The sequence below is a fragment of the Tachypleus tridentatus genome, chromosome 6 (assembly GCF_004210375.1).
Source record: "Tachypleus tridentatus isolate NWPU-2018 chromosome 6, ASM421037v1, whole genome shotgun sequence".
Classification (NCBI taxonomy): Eukaryota; Metazoa; Arthropoda; class Merostomata; order Xiphosura; family Limulidae; genus Tachypleus; species Tachypleus tridentatus.
This window is the reverse complement of record NC_134830.1, coordinates 58280612-58297170: the sequence shown is the minus strand read 5'-3', so window position 1 is coordinate 58297170 and position 16559 is coordinate 58280612. Positions and strand designations below refer to the sequence as shown.

The window sequence follows — 16559 nt, the reverse complement described above, 5'->3', positions numbered from 1 at the left end:
CATTCATTAATCTTAGTAATAATCGATAATGAAATTTGCTACGGAATACATCCATATGCCTACATACAGGCAACGGGGAAGGACGTATTCCCCCAAAATTTAGTTATTGTTTTTATATTACAGCTTACTTTATTATTTTCTGTAATTGTCGATAATAACAGGAGTATTTCCCAATGCTTTTGAATTAGGACTATGATCCCCGACCAAAATTCCCAGTGAAGCCAATGATGAATAAATACACATACAGTGACAGCTAACCCAATGAATAAGTACGTATTAGTTAATACCCGCAAGCAGTAAGATATGCAACACTTCCGTACAGAAACTAGCACGTGATGTTTCATGGTAAAAGTAGCTGTTTCGTGTCTGACGAATACAGAATTGTTGCAGTAACGAATTATGAGCATATAATTAAAATCATGTGATATCAGTTTAGCTCAATACAAAAAACTAAAGGTAGTGTTATCGCTACTTTTAGTCTCTCGTTGGTACAGCGGTAAGTATACAGATTTACAACGTTAAAATCAGGGGTTCGATTCCCCTCGGTGGACTCAGCAGATAGCCCGATGTGGCTTTGCTGTAAGAAAACATACACACACACACACAGTTACTTTTAAACTTTTACTCTGCGGTAGGAGTGTCGTATTACAAACCATGTTCCACTTAAACTTTGATGTCATGATGTGCCCTCTCTCAATAAACATGTTTCAGTTTTCCAGATGTTTGTTCTTTGCCGTATATGCTTTTGTATGTGTGCGTACGTGGGTGAGATACAATATGTGTTAATAAGCTTCAAACTTCTGTGAAACGTGTCTCCATTTTCTCTGGCACGTACTCCATATTTTTCACTTACCTGATTTCTCAGGCTCCAGGGGAATCCAGACAAGTACAGGGAACCCCCCTCCCGCTAGACTTCAATTAACACGACCTAGTCTTTCTACGGTCTGGTTAACAAACACCTACGCATATTTATTATTTATAAGTTTTATAAATACGGTTGAGAAGTCAGTGCTAGCCCCTAGCCCCCTAGCAAATTACACAAAACATAGGAAGTAATTAGAGGCTAACACTAATAAAAGATATGTAAAAATGACATTTGTGAATTCGATTAAAAATTAATCTTATGAGGTTTATACACCGTTAATAATTTAATATTTTTTTCTTGCAGATTTTGTATAACAATTAACTAACTATAATAACATAAATACCAATAATCAACAATTTAACGAGTAAAACCAATAAATTATGGCAATGTTCCTTTCGTGTATTATGTACATTGAAGCCAAAACAAATTGACAGTCTCGCAAACACAGCAAATTTCACTAAAACATAATAAGGCTACATTATTATTCAACCTATATGTTTTAATTTGAGATCACTAGTTTACTTGGTCGAACTGTTACCTCTAATAAATTAAAAACTAATAAACCGAAAAAAAGTTAATATTTGCAATGTTCGTCAGAATGCCCACCCCTCCTGCTAAAACTGGAAGAACCAGCATTCTAACGTATATTCGGTAATATTGGGGAAATTGTAGCTCCTAATTCATTAAAAACGAGTTCAGTTGCAGTATTTTTGGAAGTTCAATACGTCTTAATATATTTTGTCAGGTACACATAAGAATGTTTCAATTAATGTTAAAATTCGATAAGTGCAAGCTTTTTTCGTACTTAAGAGCTATGATACGGGCACGAGCACTTATTTTACTGTTGGAGTAAGTAACTGTCGTAATAAGAAGAAAAGCTGCTGTAGAGTTATTGTTATGTGACATTGTTAGAGCATGATACACAATATTATTGTAGTAATACTTAAGATAATTATCTTAAAGCCTACAACAGTTACTACCTCTGTCGGTATTTAAACAAAGAAAGCTGTGGAAGTGGGATAACATATTTCTGCACGATTGGAAGTAGAAGCGTGATTAATGTTTACGTGTTAAGGACACTACAAAGCTTAAAAGTGATAAAACTGATTTGAACAAGAGATTTTTAGTATCAACTGATAAAAGGCTAGGGGTTGAAGCGTTCTTGAATAAGACACCTTCAAGATTAATTTTATTTTACTTTTTTTTTTTAATAACTTAAACAAGTTTTAGTTTGTATAGCGCGTCGCTAGGTGGCTTGAAAGATTCGAGGCTAGGGTCATTAGTGCGATTTTTGGGCATTTTACTATGTATGATATGATATGTGTGTGTGTCTTTCTTATAACAAAGCCACATTGGGCTATCTGCTGAGTCCACCGAGGGGAATCGAACCCCTAATTTTAGCGTTGTAAATCCGTAGACTTACCGTTGTACCAGCGGGGAATATGATATGAATCGCGTAACGACACCTCTGAGCGAAGGTATCAGAAGTTTGCAATATAAGGCTTGGGAAGACCTGTAGAAGTTTTAAACAATGATGTAAAAATTTGTTTTCGTGGTGCATTATCAGTCTTAGAGTTTCTTAGCACCATGATGATTAGTAAAGGAATGACTTTTACCTTCCTAGTTTTATTGTTTTTTCAATAGAAAGTTATTAAAATCTGGGAATTGACTCCCCGTTGTATGTTTATATTTATTATGCTATTCACGAGGCGTGGATGACAGGTTCAGCTCAACCCAAGTGCACTTTTGAAATGCATGTAAATCAATTTTACTGACTGATATAGATGAGACAGACAGCTCATATACAAACGTTAAGCCTTCTTTAAAATAAAGGTTCAGACATTGTATTACCATACTGAATAGTTTTCTATGGAATCACCCAACAGAAGGTGGGAATAATTAAAACAGTTCCGCATTATTTACAAGTACGTATATCATTAATAACATTTTATTTCAGTTTTTAAGAGGTTCCACCTTTGAGCCAACCATACTTATTTATAGTCCAGTTTTCTTTAACGCATATGTAACTTTTCTTTCATCAGATAATTGTTTTGTTTTTCAATCATAGATGAACACTTTAGAAGAGGAAATACAAACTATCAGTTTTTAGATTGGTTATGTTAGGGTTACGTATCAAATAAAACACATTATTAATTATCTGAGGTGTAACATGTGAAACTGAAAACATGTGGGTTTTGTATATAATTAAATGTTGTTTTTTTTAGGATCTGATATCTTTTCTGACTGGATGCTCCCCAGGTTATAAGAATTTCACTCACGACATTACATATAATGCGAATATTAAATTATTATTATTATTATTCAGGATTAATTTCAAAACATGATATCGAAGTTCTACTTTACTTGAATACATGAAATCAGCCGAAACTCCTCTGGATTCTTGTTTGTTTGTGTTTTGAATTTCGCGCAAAGCTACTCAATGGCTATCTGCGCTAGCCGTCCCTAATTTAGCAGTGTAAGACGAGAGGGAAAGCAGCTAGTCATCACTACCCACCGCCAACTCTTGGGATACTCTTTCACCAACGAACAGTTACCGTCACATTATAACTCCCTCACGGCTGAAAGGGCGAGCATGTTTGGTGTGACGGAGTTTCGAACCCACGTCTCTTAGATTACGAGTCGAGTGCCTTAATCACCTGGCCATGCCGGCCCTCAATGTTTTGTATCCAGGTGACTCAGCTGTAATTTTGAAGGCTTATGATACTAAAATTCGGGGTTTTATTTCTGCCATGAGCACAGCGAAAGTAACCCACTGGAACTTTTTTCTCTTAAAACAAACACTTTGTTAAATTTGTCTTCTGAAAAACGAAAGTGTTTAATATTACTTGTTGTTGATGTGTTAAATTCCTAAAGTGAATATTATAATAGTTTAATTTTTCTTCGAAATTTTTGCGCAAGGCTAGGCAAAGAACTATTTAGCTGTCCAAAAATTTGAAATTATAGAGTAGTTAATAAATAACACTCACAGCCAACTCTCGGGCTGATCTCGTCTGGCTGCATAATGCAATTTGACTGTCACTCTTAACAGTACACCTATGATTTACTTGCAATAAGACACATGTCCAAAATCTTCAGATTCACAGCCCATGCACACCATAACTGTGCCATACTCGGCCATGACAAATTAATGTAGTGGATATACGTACTGATTACACAGGCCTGCGAATTTAAACTTTATCAAAATTCTTTTGGTTCTAATAACAGATTCTCCGTAATTCAACCAAGCAGATTTCGAAAATAATATTAATTTATTTCTATCACGTAAGGACAGTTTACAAAGCGGAAAGAAAAAAACCTACTAAGATCAAATTATTATTTCGTTTATCACAACGAACATTTATTATTATTACGTTTGTTAACAAATATACGAACAAACTGAAGAAAATGGAAGAACGTTGATGTCAAACGAAAAAACATCCTCATTCATCCTGATGTATTTTGTGAAAGTCTTTTAGTCTCAACACTGTTCATGCGTTCTTTCTTTTATGTATTGCGTTATGACGTTTTGTGAAAAATCTGTAGGAGATGGAAAAAAATCATGGCCAGGTACTTAAGGCACTCAACTCGTAATACGAGGGTCGCGGGTTCGAATTCTCGTCTCTAATGAAACAAGGATCTGTAATATTCAAAAGTTGAATTTCCTCTTATGAAACAAGGATTCGTAATATACCAAAGTTTAATTACCTCTAATGAAACAAGGATCCGTAATATACCAAAGTTTAATTACCTCTAATGAAACAAGGATGTGTAATATTCCAAAGTTGAATTACCTGTAACGAAACAAGGATTCGTAATATTCCAAAGTTTAATGATTTCTAATGAAATAAGGATCTTTAATATTCCAAAGTTTAATCATCTCTAATGAAACAAGGATCTGTAATATTCCAAAGTTTAATTACCTCTCATGAAATAATAATTTACTGTTTCAGTTGCTTCATTTTATATTAATGTCAGTACGGCACGTTGCTTTGGAACAGTGAACAGCCACTATCCAGAAAAACAAAAAAAAAGAGTGAGAAAACATTTCCAGTTTTTACCATGACGGATTAGATCTACGTTGAAAAGTCACAAAAAGTAGAGCAAAATACACAACGTGGCGGCTATGTCGCCCCCTCCTTGTATTTACTGTACAGCTCGCGTGCTGATGCAGATCCCCACTGTAACCTATTTGTCTAGATATTGTTTGTACATGGCATTTTCTCTTGTTAATTGTTGACACTACGTTTCTTAACAATATTTGAATAACAGTTTTAAAAAAATTCCGTTATTTGTTTTTTTAATTTGTACTTCAGATGTAATTTATGTGCTCCTGTAGTCAGAGTTGTGTACTCACCTTCAGATTTTTTGCTCCTTCTTGGGGGTGTCATATTCATTCACCTTTTAGTGACACCAACTAGGTCTATTCGTCTTGAGATGTATTACATCCATGCAAGTGTATACGTTACAGGCATCTGGTATTTACATTTTTCGTGGGATGAATACTGGGACTTCATCAAAATTCCCTCTTTGATTTTCTGGAATAGTGAGGAGGGTTTGTTTGTTTGCTTTTGAATTTCGCGCAAAGCTACTCGAAGGCTATCCGCGTTAACAGTCCCTAATTTAGCAGTGTCAGACTAGAGGGAAGGCAGCTAGGTATAACCACCCACTGTCAACACTTGGGTTACTCTGTTACTAACGAATAATGGGATTGACCGAAACTTAATTAAAGCTTCCACGGCTGAAAGGGCGAACATGTTTGGTGTGACAGAGATTCGAACCCGCTATCCTCGGATTACGAGTCGAATGCCTTAACCACCTGGCCATGCCGAGCCCATGGAGAGGGAAACTTCTTGTACACATGAAAGCATATTTGATTTGTTGTTGTTTCTGAATTCACCACAAAGCTACGGAATGAGCTATCTGCGATCTGCCCATCACGGATATCGAAACCAGGTTTTTAGTGGTGTGAGTCCACAGACACTTCGCTGTACCACTGGGGGGGGGCATTGATCTATTTGTTGTTGTTTTTACTCTCGATATATCATGCTTATACTTCGATATACATTAGCAGAAGTAAAAGTAACTTTCGTCGGAGAAATCCTAAGATTAATCGTGAAACATTTGTGAAAACACAATCTATAACTACATGTGCTAGTAAACTTGGCAATATTCCTAGAATGCATTGGATGTGTAGCCTTGATATGGCAACGGACAGATTATACGACATGTCTAGTATAAATCACTCATACAGTTACCGTACTATAGGCCCTACAGCACAACGCAACGAAAGGTACAATTAGAAAACAACTCTTTATGGTAAAAACATAAGAATTATTATCTTTAATATCTAGAATTGTTGATGAATACCGATTTAACAACAGTTCATTAAAAGCGACTCACTCAGACTAATATAGATTAACATGTTTGCTTAGAAAACCGTAATATCCGTTTAACACATTGAAGTTATTTCAAATCGTTTTGTTATCACAATGTTTAGTAAGATTGGATTCTTTGATTGTTCTAAGAAAGCAGAATCACGTACTTTAGAAAATTTTCAATAAGTTTAAAATGGATTTATGCATACAAAAATAAAAATGGGGGCTGGTAGTTAAGGCACTCGCTCCTAAAATGCGGGTCGCGAGATCGAATCCCGTCACCAATCATACTCTGCCCTTTCGGGTTATTACTAGTTTTCGTTGCTCAATATTAGTCCAAGAGTTAAGCTGTTAAACCTATATTAAGGCCAACCAGCGCAGTAGCTCTCGAGTATTTTTAGCGAAATTCAGCAAACAAACAATCTGATTATAAGTTGTTTTTTTCAGATTTTTTTAACCTTTGGTAAACATACTAATGTTATTATTATTTTACACTAATAAAAACTTTAACCAGTGAATTTTAAATATTAGTTTGTTATTTGGCTTCTAACATCTGACCTACGGAACGAACATGTCGGACACTGAACCGGATATACAACCTTACAACCCTAATAAATATACTGTTAATGAAAAATAATAATAAATAAATAACTTTTTTGGTCACACAACAATCGAATCACGCCCAAATACACTGGAAACAGGGAGTGCTGGGCTTGCAGTACCTGTAGGTGGCGTTAGAAGATCAATTATCCTTAGAAGATAGAATTATCCCAAGTTATTGATTGTTTAGTTTCCGGACTGTCAAGACAACAACATTTGGTTCAGGATGTCTGACATTATCTTGTTCTAGTCACTTCAACCCTTTGTTCTTTCCTTAAATAACTCAGTGATAATTTAGTGTTCTCTTGGATTAAAGCTGAACTCGATGAAACTAGAATCACCTTTGCTGGCCCAACTCTGTCACGAACTAAAACTGATAGCTAGCCATTGCTGTAAGGAAATGAATGTCATAAGGTGAAATCGCACACTGGACAAAAAAAGCAAGTTGATGTTCGAAACCAAAGCATTCTTTCTTTCACCATTTCTACTTAACTTTCATTGTGACTGGATCGACAGAGATAGAAAGCTGGCAAATTGATCACTGATCCAGTGGAGGCTGTTGTTTACTTGTCTACACAGACACGTACTCTGCTTTTTATACTGTGTCTAAGTTACAGTTGTTTGCATTATTGTTTAAATGAGTTCGTTGAGCTTATTTCTTATGCAATTCAAAATGCAGTCAAAACACTCCTCTTATTTCCTGATAGAATCTACTGATATTTGTAGGCTTAACTGTTTGACACGTCGGGAAATCAGTTTACCTGAAAATACTAAATACGCTTGCTTTTAACATTCTTTGTTAAGCTTGTTAAGATTGTATCGAAGACAACGGTTAAAAACTGTTTCTATTTAAGTGGATAAATATCTGTCGATGCTATTTTTTGTTAATATGTTTTAATACGATAGCACGAAATGTGGAGTGTATATTACAAACAGAGATAAATCTTTTATTCAATGGTTGTTTTCATTACTCCCATTGTAGAAATCGTTTCAGCGTTAATGAACATACCCTAACAAATAGTATTATTATATTTTTTATAAATAAGTAGTTACAGAAGTACTATTATATTTATATAGATAAGTAGTTAAGACAATACTATTATATTTTATATAGATAAGTAGCTACATGGACATACAACAGACAGTACTATTATATTTATATAGATTAGTAGTTACATGAACATATAACAGACAGTACTATTATAGTTATATATATTAGTAGTTACATTGACATACAACAGACAATATTATTATATTTATATAGACTAGTTTATTTTTTATGTTTCTACTGGAAGTTCTCAATAAAAATATTTTGGAATTTTTGTCAAAATAGAGCGTCTGGTTTTGAAGGCTCTCCTGAACAGTTATGATCTGAATAATGTGTTTCCCGCTGGTTCAGTGGTAAGTTTACGGATTCACAACGCTAAAATTAGGAGCTCGATTCCTTTCGGTGGATTCAGCAGATAGCCTGATGTGACTGCGCTATAAGAAAACACACACACTGAATAAGATAGTAAAGGTAATTTGTATAGTGTATAGTTGACTACTGAGAAGGGGTACATATAGAACGTGTGAAAAAATCGCACAAAACATGGAATATAGTTTTTCAAGTCATTCAGTAAATAACTTAAATTTGTGTCATTAAAATACATTATAACAAAATTTCAAAGATGAAGGAAATAGTCACGTCTAGAGTTTTAATTATGGTTCATTAGAACCATTTATATGAAAATAAAATAACACTTTTCTGGGTACGTGGCTATGTAGTTGTACCAGCAGAATATTTAGTCAACATTGTAGTAAAGTTTGCATTATTAAACGAACCAAACTTACAAAGTTACCGTCTGGTAATTCTAGCTTTATAATACATGTTGAAATAACATTTTGGTAGATTTTCGCTTTTACATGCAAAAACTGACTTTGTATTACTGCAGGCACTTCTTTTTTAATGTAGAATTTTGTATTGTTTATGGCTAGAGGGGAGTTTTTAACATCACGTGATGTGTGCGTGGCTTAATAACGAACTTTGTTGAAAGTGCATAAGACGATTTCAAACGAATTGTCTGTTTTAGTGCAAAGCAATACAATAGGCTATCGATCCTCTGTGTACCTCGGAGAAACGAACCCTGAGGTTTTAAGTAAATAGACTTACTTCTGACCCACTGGGGAACATTTAAGTTGGATAAAAGTAGATGCGAGTTAAATTGTTGATTGATTAATAAGTCTGGTAGTTGGTTTATCTGTTACATGAATATTGAATTATATTTCTAATAAGATTCAACAAGTACCGCACTTTTGGGGAAAGTTAGCAAGGAACTATTTAGCGTTATTTTTCAAATTAGGCCTATTGTTAGTTTATGAAACTGTGAATTATAAAACTTATAGTCGAAAGAATAAAATGCTTTGTCATTAAGTAGACTGACCTTTGCATCCATTTTTTAAACAAATAATCTAAATATAAATTATTACACAATATTTTTACTGATAAATAAAACAGCTTCTTGCTAAACCTCAATACACTGTGTAAAAACGTGACATTGTCTGGTTTACTCCTTAAATATTACAGTAAAGTGTTTAGCTTTGTTTGTTTTTGAATTTCGCGCAAAGCTACTCAAGGGCTATCTGCGCAAGCCGTCCCTAATTTATGAGTGTAAGACTAGAGGAAAGGCAGATGGTCATCACCACCCACCGCCAACTCTTGGGCTACTCTTTTACCAACGAATAGTAGGATTAACCGTCACTTCATAGCGCCCCACGGCTGAAAGGGCGAGTATGTTTGGTGCGACTGGGATTCGAACCCACGAACCTAGGATTACGAGTCGAACGCCTTAACCCACCTGGCCATGCCGGGCATAAGTGTTTAGCAAATGATATCATACATCACCTGAAATGTATAGATGTAACGCCATCTACACGTAGAAAGTGGTAGACCAAAGCTTGTTTTTCACTACATACAAATGATTAGAATTTTGTTGCCTACGACCAACCGCCATATATATATATACACACACATACATTAGCAAATTTGGTTATATCTTTTGCGAATTTTCCAACGCTTCGTGATCTGATATCCTGTATTTTAGAAGTTTTAGACAGCAGATGTTGCATGAAAAGATATTTAGAGAAAATTGTGCCAAGTTATTGCCTTTCGCTAATTTTCTATACTACAAGTGGCACAAGAGTGATTTATTTCCTGATCCCTCAAGCTATCTTTTTTTTTAACAATATTAGTGGCATAGTTACTGCTATCAACTTCATTTTCTTTTACAGGTGACTGACAGACTTGTATGCGAGTCAAGACTCCCTTACAGTTAAATTCAGTTAGGGCGGGTTATAGACACTTTGCTACCTTAGGGATCGTAAATTCACTTAAGGCAGATAAACCTATTCTTATAATTGGGACAGAGAGCACTAGAGGCATACAAACTAATACTGGCGCCTAGTGATGTACGATAGCTACAATTTAGACTCACGTGTTATTAGTGATAACAAAATAAAAAAACACGCCGTCCGATATCTAACCGTTTGTTACCAATAGTAGAATATGGGATGCTTAATTTCTTGTCTAAAGGTTACGACATATATTAATAATGTAAATCATGTAGCACCTAACTGATATAACTATGTTCATTTTTTAATTGGATAATTTACAGATTTTTGCACTTACGGTTTATCTCTATTGGCTTGAAACGAAAGGAAATTCTCAATAGCTGCAGCATTTGAAATTATTTTGGGCAGGCTTAGAGTAATCTAATCTATGAAACTTTTTTACTCTTTTTATTAACTATATTTTTGTGCGCCAGCAATACCAAGTGTGAAGCGCGTGTATACCTGATCGATTTTTTACTTCTTACGATCTTTATCAACCTACCCTCAAATTGAAAATCTTTTAGGCAAGATTAGAGTAAATTAATCTGCGAGACCTTAAGCGTCGTCAAATACATCAATGGATAGGGTTTAACCTCGTTTACTTCGTCCAAAATTGTAATAGAAATCGGTAAAGAGATGGCGGGGCTATGAGATAAAAGTTTGTACATGAAAAACTCAGAGCCATTATGCCGCGGCTAAAATCAGAAGTGAAGCAGAGTCATTGTTTTGAAATCGCATTGATATTGTAATTAAATGCTTCTTATAACTATAAATTGAGTTTATGCTCGTATTAATAACATTATTTTACTGTGTATGAGGAGTATAGCTTACAATAACCTCGAAATAATTTGATAAAACACGAGAACTAAAGATAAAATAAAAATAATCTTCATTTATATTGTTCATGCAAACACCCTATAATGAGAATGAACATTAAAAAATATTAATCATAATTATAACAGAAACTAAAAAGTTCATTTTGGCTTCACTTGTGGTTTTTGTTCAAAACGCCACTGATCCCATCTTTACCTGTTTCCATTTGATACAAGTAAGTGAAACGGAAAGTTATAAAAAAAACAAAATATTAATACTGCCAAACTTTTCACATAATTAATTTACTGAATTTTTACATAACTCTTTATTTATAACTTTCTGGACGAATGAAAATTTAAAGTTCTGTGATATAAAAATAAACAGCGACAAACGAGTTAATACAGACAATCCAGGAGGTGAACAGTTAAAAGAAACGGCATAGCAAAATATCTCATTTTGAATATCTGAAAGTCGGCCTAGCATTAAGTGACAGTTTTGGTGACATTTATTTACCATATGTAAAGGAGAGAGCTGTCTAGATTATTTATAAATTTATTTTTACCCAAATTATTCTTGAACTATGTAGTTGAACTAGTTACGAGTCTGTCTAACAATAATGGGATATTAGAGTATTTATGTAGAAAAGTAATAGTTATTGTAACGTGGTATTCTGTAAGATTTTGTTAGAACGTAATTTTGTAATTACAAGACACGTGCTTTATAAAGTTTAGTCATGCTGGTGAAGTATATTCGATGACAGGATATGTTTTGTATATTCTAAGAATGTTGTCTGTCGATGTTCCTTCGTTATCTTCAGCTAGATCCCTGATTAGGCTAGCTCTTTGCCATGCTTTTGTTCTGACACTTTTAATATGTTAAAACCAGACTGTTTTGGATTCGCATATTAATCTTTGGAAGTCAGATGATGCTGCTCCCTGAAATAGAATTCCATATAAATTTAGTTTTGATTTTTGTGAAAAGCATTAGTTTATTTTCTACATTTTGTACCTTTGCTATTTAAGGTCATTGTCCTACACACTGTCAAAAGCTTTCTCGACATCGAGAATGCAGCTGGCAGCAACCACCTTGGTGAAACTATCAGTTTCAGTAAAGCGTATTACGTAATCAGTTACCTAGTACAGTATCTCTAAAATTTCGCGCAAAGCTACTCAAGAGCTATCTGCGCTAGCCGTCCCGAATTTAGCAGTGTAAGACAAGAGGGAAGGCAACTAGTCATTACCACCCACCGCCAACTCTTGGGCTAATCTTTTACCAACGAATTGTAGGATTGATTGTATAATTATAACGTTCCCGCGGCTGAAAGGGCGAGCATGTTTGGTGTGACAGGGATTCGAACCCACGAACCCGGGTTGGCGAAGAAGGAAGTTTTGAATTTGTAATAATTGTGACGTAATTTCCGGATATGCCAGAAGTCTTTTCCTTATATATTTTTTTCCTCATACGTTTCCTCAGCAGGTGGTTAAGATGATTGGTCTCCATTTTTCTGGATTATTCTCTGATTTTCCATCCTTTGGAAATATAAAACAATTCAATGCTTAAAAGGTAAAAAGGTTGGTATACAGCGTGATTGTAGTGAGAAGTTAAACAAAGCTCTGATGTGTAAATATATGTGATAATTCGCGAGTTATTTATTTAATTGTCGCGCAATGTTGGTCGAGGGCTATCTGCGCTACCTGTCCCTAATCTTGAAGTAATAGACAAAAAGGAAACCAATTAGTGTTTAAGCTGCTCACCGCTAATCCTTGGGCTAATCTTTACCCATAAATAGTGGGATTAATCGAAACATTAATTTACCAAATATTTTGTTTTAATATAGTGTTAATTACCGAACATTGGCGTCCACCAACTTATAAAGACAAGCCTTTAACGTTTGCCACAGAAAGTAATGAGTTCACCAAAAAACATTAGTGTTGATTTGTTAATAAAGAGATACTTTTTAGTCATTAATTGCTTTCATAATGCTGACGATATATATTAAGTTACTGATACTTTGAAAACTAAGGAAAATCTAAAGAGCATAACCCTTAGAGTAACATTAACAGTATCTGATTCTGTAAATATTTAAAAAGGCAAGAAACTGGATTTTTTTAGAAATACTATTCCTATAGGTGCTATGAGATTAAATACAATTTTATATGAAATATAACTTAAACAATTGTGTAGCTATTAACATAAAATCCATCCAATGAAAAGACAATTATCATTTTGTTGTAACACTACCAAGTTAAGCTTAAGTTATCATAAATGTGTAGTTTTATTATAGTAAAGTATTGTACTATCCACATACAGAGTAGTTGGTAATTAAGTTATATTAGTAACTCAAACAACTCTGTACAACAATAGTATATTAGTATGTATGCACCATTGAAATAACATGTTAGCATGCTCCATTCTTCTGAGAACTTGCATATATGTTTATATGTGTTATAAAGATTACATATCAAAGCTAGACACTCAATCTTCAGATTGTGTACACCTCAGATGAATATTCACTATTTTTCTTACATCACAAAAATAGGGGGTTTATAGCCATGTGTGTTGTTATTTGTTGTAATTATTGCTCAATGTAATTAGGTTCAAATGCTTTACTGGAGCAACTGTGTTTACTAGAATGCTTAAAAATGAGCAAGTAAAGTTTCCATAAAAATTATTTCACCATTAGTCATTTCCACAACTTACATCTGTATAGTGTGCAATTATAACCAGACTACTTAATACCTTTTTATTACAGTTTTATTTTGCAGTGAAATGTTACATTTAGTGTACTGTACTGAAAACATCATGGGATAATTCAGTTTACATATTTTAACAGTAAAATTAGTAATTATTTTAAACACCAGATTTAACTTTGAACTAAATTACTAAATTTATTGAATAATTATTCAAGCTGAAAGACAAGGTATTCAAATAATCTGTCACATCACAAAAAACATTTAACCAATGTGATTACATCTTATTAAAATAAAGTTGGCTTGAGAATTTTTCTGATTTTGAGACTTATCAGGCTCCGTGTTACTTTTACTGTAAAAAGCCTAACAATCTATGCCAGTTTGAGTCAATTTCTACTATTAAAAAAATATTAATGTTTTCAACACTGTAACCAGTGGAAACAAACCATTAAATAATTTTGTATATTTATATATAACATTATTCGCAGTTCTATTATCAGATCTTTATATCCAGTGTAATAATGTAAGTAGGCATGTTAGAACCTACATAAACAATGGCAGGCAGCAGTCATAAATGAATAAAAAATGTCTTGCAATCAATAAAAACACTGAAACATTATGGAACAGTTTCACACAAGAACAACTATTGTTCATAAACAATACAAACATTTTTTGCTGTGTACTACAAACTCATGTGTTACATAAATAATAAAAATGTTACAGATAATAACTAGTATACACATTATATTAATACACAAAAATTACTAACAGTGTAATGTTTAGAACTTACCAAAGTATTGTAATCTCCTGGCAAAATTATCCAAGTGCATATAACAAAAAATACCAACAAAATGTTGTCTATGCTAAACTAATTCCCTAAATATGACATGTGAAACATACACTTTGTTTTAAACTAAACACATTTGACTAAACAATCAAAAGATGATACTGGCTGTATAATATAGTTTATTTTGTGCAAAATTTAAAATATATAATAAAATAAATTGAAATATATTTGTTAAAGCTTAAAAAAATAACACAAAGATAACAAAATACATAAAATGGAAATATAAGGTAAACAACCTTCATTCAAAAACAAGAAATGTATTACCTTAGATGGAGAAAAGGTTTCTTTTAATGAATATGAAGAACAATAAAAATCAAAATTATCTAAGTTAACAGGAGTTAATTTTTCTTCCTTATAGTTCTAAAATATTTATCTGATTTATCAAACAATTTATCCATAGTACAATATTTATAAAAACTTCTATGCCACTTCCAAAGTAGATTAAAAACCTAGCCTATCCTGAAGGAAAAAAACAAACAACCAACAAAATCTTGTGTATATATTAGATCTCTTCTTTTTCTAATCCTTATATCATGAATACATATATAACAAAAAGACACATACACATCCTTAACCATAGTTAAAATTATAATATTCAATACATTTACTAAAGCCATTAAATTACATCTGTGCAATGCAATTACTTACGAAGTTGTAACAAAACAGTTGTAAAGTATCGAATGTCTAAAAATCATAATATGATACATCTTAGCTGTCACAATCAAATAAAGTTGAACTGAAAACACTGGCAAAATATTAAGCTCTGTTATATGTCGTGCTCCTGTATTTGGCACAAGTGAACATTATTTTGTTGATATATACTAAGTAGTCTTGGTGACAGAAGTGTGTTATTTATGTTTAGCTCTTTATGCATACTTGAGATATAATATTTTACTTTCACATTAAAATTAATATTTCAAAACAAGAGAAATTAATATCTGTTGACAATATCATTTGTCTTCTAAAACAAAAATGGTAAATCACACATCAAAATACACTGATTTAGTCTTTTTGTTAATAATAATATGAAATACGATAACTAAAGACAAAATTTGATAAGAAAAACTTTAAGATGGTGCATTTGTTCAAAACATTTTAATTACATAAATACATTAATTATTAATATGGAGTTACTGCTTTATAAGATTTATACATTTTATAAGGCTTAATAAAAAACTACTGATATTGTGTATAATTCTTTTAAATCATTTTGGGATAGCTTTCTGATTTGTTTTGGCATCAGATGTTGTTTATGAATTTCAAATTTTATATTTGTTATAAACAATTAAAAGAGTCAAGAATAATAAAAAAGAAAGATTTGTACATTAATAGGTAATTACAATTTGTAGAACACTTCTAGCTTGTGTAATCTTTTTTGTTGTGAATTTTAAAAAATCCTATAGAGAATAGATGATTTTAAATCACACACTTTTCATAAGCATTTGTATATAAACAAAGAGTGGAAAACAGCAATACATACGTTTCCCATACAATTACATATGATTTGCAATTATGCTTCCAGGTACTAAACAAAAGGAGGAATGTCCCACATTTACATTTGGCTTTAGCACTATAAATTGTATATAAAAACAGCGATAACACATTCATTTTATAGGTGACCCATTCTTTTCTTATAAAATTGGACAATAGTCTAAATTAAAAAAAACAAAACAAAATAGCCATCTGGATGGCTATTAAATAGTTTTATTTACCTTAAATATGGGATAATTTCTAGTTTAGATTCCTTGGCTAGAATCCAGCATTTAAACTGGAAGGGTGAGAGTTAATTACATAATGCATTTATGTTCCTTTAGCTGGTGGTTCCAATCAGAATTCAGTTAAACTGTTCATAAAAAAACAAACACCATCAACAAAATCTTACTAACATTTCTTTCAATGGAAATAAATAAATTTAGCTTTTGTACTATATAAAAAATTCATGACATACTCACTGAGACAGATATTTAGATCCTTAATGAACTAAAGTGCAAACGTAGAAT

The 16559-nt window shown here is 32.9% G+C and overlaps 1 long non-coding RNA gene across 1 annotated transcript in view; it reads left to right on the top strand.

The window, feature by feature from the left end:
- The window catches only part of LOC143252608 (uncharacterized), a 75547-nt gene extending 68789 nt beyond the window's left edge, over nt 1-6758 (top strand). The window contains exon 5 of the long non-coding RNA XR_013029075.1: nt 3091-6758. This is a non-coding gene — a long non-coding RNA (uncharacterized LOC143252608). The remainder of the gene's footprint in view (nt 1-3090) is intronic.
- The last annotated feature ends 9801 nt before the right edge of the window (nt 6759-16559 follow it).